Source organism: Bubalus bubalis, chromosome 16, assembly GCF_019923935.1.
Source record: "Bubalus bubalis isolate 160015118507 breed Murrah chromosome 16, NDDB_SH_1, whole genome shotgun sequence".
Lineage (NCBI taxonomy): Eukaryota > Metazoa > Chordata > Mammalia > Artiodactyla > Bovidae > Bubalus > Bubalus bubalis.
Window position 1 is genome coordinate 63,066,103 of NC_059172.1, and position 6,246 is coordinate 63,072,348.

The 6,246-nt window shown below is 40.9% G+C and overlaps 1 long non-coding RNA gene across 1 annotated transcript; it reads right to left on the reverse strand.

The window, feature by feature from the left end:
- Positions 1-2,946: 2,946 nt before the first annotated feature.
- On the reverse strand, positions 2,947-5,519 carry LOC123329823. Its single transcript, XR_006545414.2, has 2 exons — positions 4,687-5,519; positions 2,947-3,899 (listed from the first exon to the last, which is right to left on the reverse strand). It is a non-coding gene; the product is annotated as an uncharacterized LOC123329823 (long non-coding RNA).
- Between the last annotated feature and the right edge of the window lie 727 nt (positions 5,520-6,246).

Here is a 6,246-nt window from a genome sequence, read left to right on the forward strand (position 1 = left end):
TCACAAATACTGGACCTGACACCCAGTTCCCATCTGGCCCAACGCAGAATCTGGATTTAAATGAAGAACGGGGACAACAGTAGTAACTCTACTGAATGTAGTCGATGATACAGTTACTTCGATTCTTTGAGGTTCTTTGCCTTTTTGTACTTGTAAACATATTTGTGTAAAAATTTGTGAGTGTATTATAAAGTGTAAGATGTTGATCTGGGAAAAAAAAAAAAAGAACAGACATTTGGACTCTGTGGGAGAAGGTGAGGCTGGGATGATTTGAGAGAATAGCATTGAAACATGTACATTACCATATGTAAAATAGATGACCAGTGCAAGCTCGATGCATGAAGCAGGACACCCAAAGCAGGTGGTCTGGGACAACCCAGAGGGATGAGGTAGAGGAGAAGGTGGGAGGGGTTTCAGAATGGGGTCATCATGTACCTGTGGCTGATTCATGTTGAAGTATGGCAAAAACCTTGACAATATTGTAAAGTAATTATTATCCAACTAAAATAAATAAATTTTTTAAAAGATCTCCATTCTCCACACCACCACCAACCTCCCCCACAAAAAAATCAGGGTTTTCCCTGTGGTCCAGTGGTTAAGAATCCACGTGTCAATGCAGGGGAATCGGTTTGAGCCCTTGTCTAGGAAGGTCCCACATGCCGCAAAGCAACTGAAGCACCCAGAGCGCGTGCTCCACAAGAGAAGCCACAGCAACGAGAAGCTGGTGCACTGTGACAAGAGAAAATGTTCATGCAGCAACGAGGTCCCAGTGCAGCCAATAATAAATAAATAATTCTAGGAAGAAAAAGAAAAAATACTCATACCTAGAGGTGGGGCTTTTTGTTTTGTTGTGCATGATTTAGAGTTAGAAGAGGAAACAGGAAAATACCTTACTTTGGCAGCACTTTTTAAAAACCACAATTCCAAAAAATAAATAAATAAATAAAAACCACAATTCCTCATGTACTAGAGACTCATAGAACAGCAGGCAAAAGGAGTAAAGGAGAGATGCAACTTCAACAGAGCGGAAGTATACTAAGTGAAAAGTTGCTGGAAACTGAGAAAAGAGGCTGCCATACCAATCTGCCCTCTAAATACAGATGTTAAAGGAAGATTCCATTACCATGCCATTGGACAGAAATCAGAACAAAAGGAAGTCCTCACTCACACTGGTTGGTTTGGTTTAGTTGCTAAACCGTGTCCGACTCTTGCAACTCCATGGACTATAGCCCACCAGGCTCTTTTGTCCATGGGATTCTCCAGGCAAGAACACTGGAGTGGGCTGCCATTTCCTTCTCCAGTTTTAGGATTATCTCCCTTCTTTTGTTGACTCTGAATCTAAATAGATACCACTATGTTCAAAGTTGGGAACAGAGACAAAAAGTCAGCATGGAAAGTATTAAAAAACAAAACAGCACAATAAAACATGAGAAAGGAAAAAAGTACTCCAGAGATTCAGAAACTTTCCATATGTGAATAACTTTGCTGGAGCCAGAAAAAATTTACAGGAAATTTATTGAGCATCTTAAGTGGAACTGAAAGACCTGAATGTATGGGAGAGGGGAAATAGAAGAAATAAGGTAAAATTTCAGTAATTGTTGAGCCTGGGTGATGGGTACTTATATAAATTTTCAAGTTTTTATAGCAAAAAATTTTTTAAACTAAAGATCTATTAAAGATAATACTGGGGTGGCCTAAAGTTTCATTTAGGTTTTTGATATCTTAGAGAAAAACTGAATGAACATTTGGGCCATCCCAATAAATTAACTCTGCAAATTTGCAATATATTACAATACATACAGCCACAGAAAATAATTTCACTTTAATATATGAGTGATATAAGTAAGAAAATTTTCTTCTTTTTTAATCCTATTTATAATAGTAAGAAGGAATATAGTAGGAATAATATAACTTAGATAATAAAAGTTACTCAGAGAAAATTTATAAAACTTATTAAAAGAAATAAAAAGAAATAAAGGAACCCTGAAACAGAGAAATACTCATGGACAAGAAGAGTAACTGTAGTGAAGATGGCATTGCTTTTCAAGTTAACTTACAGATTTAACACAACCCCTAAAGCAGTATCACATTAATGGGTATAGGTAAAAATTTCTCATTCATATACTTCTTGTCAGAACATTTCTTTTAAGCTCTTGGATTTTATGCATTAATTATACATATGTTCTATATCTTATGAAGTTTTGACATCTTTGGGGGCTTTGCTGGCTGGGGAAGGGACTGCCCTTTAGGGCTGGCTAATTCCTGAGACAGGAAACAGCATGTTGGCTGGTGAGCCCAGCTCTTCTATACACCAACCAATTCGAACTCCGCACCACCAGCCACCTCCTTTAGCCAGCAGTCACACACAGGGCCAGCATTTCCCCTGCCCTAAATCTTCCCAAGATCAGATACCAGACAACAGGGACAGCCCTGTCCCCCATGGTTTGCTGGAATTACTCAGATATCCTAATCTGTTTGCCTTTCTCTGCCTTGCTTTTTCCACAGAAAACATAACAAAGACTGTGACCTGTGCTTTTCCTCCCCTCCTCTCTTCCTTCAGGCTTCCCTGGTGGCTCAGATGGTAAAGAATCTGCCTGCAATGCAAAAGACTTGGGTTCATATCCCTGGGTCGGGGAAGATCCCCTGAGAAGCGAATGGCTGGCTACCCTCACCAGTATTCTTGCCTGGAGAATTCCATGGACAGAGAGAAGCCTGGCAGGTTACAGTTATTGGGGTCACAAAGAGTCAGACACGACTGAACAAACGCTTTTCTCTTCCTTCAGACTGACTTTGGTGCACCCCCTTGTGGCCATGCCTAGCATGACATGCCTTTCATTTCTAAGACAGCTTTTTTTACAAGGGCATTGACCTAGTGTTTTCACTCAGTCATTTTTATAAATTAACTGCTGGGCACAACTTATCTTACTTTTCTGCATTCTTTGGCCATCACGTCTAGCTTTTTTTTTAATGTCTAGGGTTTTTTTTTGTCAGAAGCAGCTGCCACTGCAAAAATATTTATTTACAATGTCACAGTATTGTTGAGCATCTGTTGATCATTCAGTAGCTGCACAATGCATGAGTTCTGCTTAAAAACTCCTTCCACACAGGCGTGCACTGCTCATTTGCTGATAAAAGAAAAGAGAGAGAAGCTACAGAAGCCAGCTTGTTCATTCATTCCACAGCTTTTCTCTGAGTGAGGAATGGGAATACAAAAGTACCTGACATGTGACCCCAGCCCTAAAAGTGTCAAAATCCAGCTGCATAAGTGAAACACGAACAGAAAATTCCTAAATTATCATAAAATGTAAATTTAACTTAGAGACAGCTCTTTTGCTTTCACATCCTTTTTAAGGTTCTCCCAGAGAGCTGTTTCACAGACATAATGCTGATACTCAAGTCCAACTTATAAAAGTGCTTACTTATTTTTGCAGAAGAGGGAAAACTGATTAGTAGGTATTTTCTCGGAGTAAAAAAAAAAAACTAAACTATGCAAGATTGAGTCAAATCTCAAGACTTGCGGAGATTGTTCTGTTTTGCTACTCTTGAAAATATGACTCTACTGCATTTCACTTGGCTTCTAAGAATAGTTGCATTTTTTCTATTTTTAATATTTATTTATTTATGGCTGTGCTAGGTCTTCACTGCTGCACATGACTTTCTCTAACTGCGAAGAGCTGCAGCTACTCTTCATTGCAGCGCGCTGGCTTCTCACTTCAGGGGCTTCTTCTGTTGTGGACCATGGGTCCTAGAGTATACGGCCTCAGTAGTTGTGGCCACAGACTTGGTTGTCCCGCAGTATGTGGGATCTTCCTGGACCAAGGATCGAAACGTCAAGGTTCTCCAACCACTGGATCACCAGGGAAGTCCGCATTTTTTTCCTTTTAAACTAGGAAGCATGGCTGGAAAAGCAGAGGGAAAATACAAAACATACACATTTTTGTCAGGAAAGCTTTAGATTATATGCCAATAACAAAACTTACCCATCAAGGATATATATGCTGCTGCTGCTAAGTCACTTCAGTCGTGTCCGACTCTGTGCGACCCCATAGACTGCAGCCCACCAGGCTCCCCAGTCCCTGGGATTCTCCAGGCAAGAACACTGGAGTGGGTTGCCATTTCCTTCTCCAATGCATGAAAGTGAAAAGTGAAAGGGAAGTCGCTCAGTCGTGTCTGACTCTGTGCAACCCCATGGACTACAGCCCACCAGGCTCCTCCGTCCATGGGATTTTCCAGGTAAGAGTGCTGGAGTGGGGTGCCATTGCCTTCTCCAAAGCATATATATAAGCACAATTAAATTCATATAGAATCAACCTTAACTTTAGAGCTGGGTTAACTTCTAGCTCCGGGAGATAGTGGACTGGGAAGCCTGGCATGCTGCAGTCCATGAGGTAGCAAAGAGTCGGACATGGCTGAGCAACTGAACAAAAACAACTTATATATTTATTTATTTTTGGCCACAAAGCATGTCAGATCTTGTTCCCTGAGCACGGATGGAACCCACACGCCCTGCAGTGGAAGCAAAAAATGCTAACCACTGGACCACCAAGGAGATCCCTAGGCATCTTTCAGTGGGCTGGTCTGGGAGCTTTGCTCTTAACGCTTTCCCACACCATAACTTTAAAAGGCTGTGTGGGAAAACTAAATGCTGTGGGAATCCCATTCTCTATCCTTTCTCCTCAGACTTACCTTGTGAACGTACTCTTTTCACAGTCTGTATCATGCACTTTCACTTATGTATCTGTGTCCTCCCACCAGACTATGAACTCCTGGGGTGGCAGGATCTCTCTTTTTTCTGTGAACTTACTTGTCGAACAGAACCTGACAGAAATGACTCTAGCCCCTCTTTCTCACAAGATCCTCATCAAGCTGATTGGTTTACTTCACCTTTTCTGCTTTTCTGCCTGCTGCTATGAACTTCACCAGGTGTTATTAAGCTTTCTCGTCTTTAGTAATCACATTAGTGCTATGGTATTTAATCATGGTTTTATTATTAAGTAAAGCTGTTGTGATTTTCATATATTTAAAAACTATTTGTCTATCTTTAACCATTGCTCATTTTTCTGTAGTTGTTTGTATTTCTCACCAATTTTTTTTTTTTATTTGGCTGTGTCGGACTTAGTCATGGCATGCATGATATTCCATCTTCATTGAAGCATGTGGTATCTTTAGTTGCAGCTAAAGATGTGGGATCAAGTTCGACGAACACAGATCAAACTCAGGCTCCCTGCACTGGGAGCATAGAGTCTCAGCTACTGGACCACCAGGGAAGTAGCATCACTGATTTAGTTTCTAAAACACCAGTTATTAATCTGTATTTATTATTTAGCTCATTAAAAGGACAATTTTCTAGTCCTGTAGAACTGTGTTCAATTCTTGGCTCTAGGTAATTATTATCATCCCTAAAATGAGAAGACAAATAATACCTCTTGTCTCATAGAGACAATCATAGAAATGTTATTAGTATTAATGAGAAAATTCATAGTGTACCTGGTATATAATTATAGGTAAAATTTTTTAATGTTTACTATCATATTGACTCAGAGAAGGCAATGGCACCCCACTCCAGTACTCTTGCCTGGAAAATCGCATGGACGGAGGAGCCTGGTAGGCTGCAGTCCGTGGGGCCGCTAAGAGTTGGACACGACTGAGCGACTTCACTTTCACTTTTCACTTTCATGCATTGGAGAAGGAAATGGCAACCCACTCCAGTGTTCTTGCCTGGAGAATCCCAGGGACGGGGCAGCCTCGTGGGCTGCCGTCTATGGGGTCACACAGAGTCGGACACGACTGAGGTGACTTAGCAGCAGCATCATATTGACTATGCCAAAGCCTTTGACTGTGTGGATCACAATAAACTGTGGAAAATTCTGAAAGAGATGGGAATACCAGAACACCTGATCTGCCTCTTGAGAAATTTGTATGCAGGTCAGGAAGCAACAGTTAGAACTGGACATGGAACAACAGACTGGTTCCAAATAGGAAAAGGAGTACGTCGAGGCTGTATATTGTCACCCTGCTTATTTAACTTCTATGCAGAGTACATCATGAGAAACGCTGGGCTGGAAGAAACACAAGCTGGAATCAAGATTGCCGGAAGAAATATCAATAACTTCAGATATGCAGATGACACCACCCTTATGGCAGAAAGTGAAGAGGAACTAAAAAGCCTCTTGATGAAAGTGAAAGTGGAGAGTGAAAAAGTTGGCTTAAAGCTCAACGTTCAGAAAACTAAGATCATGGCATCCA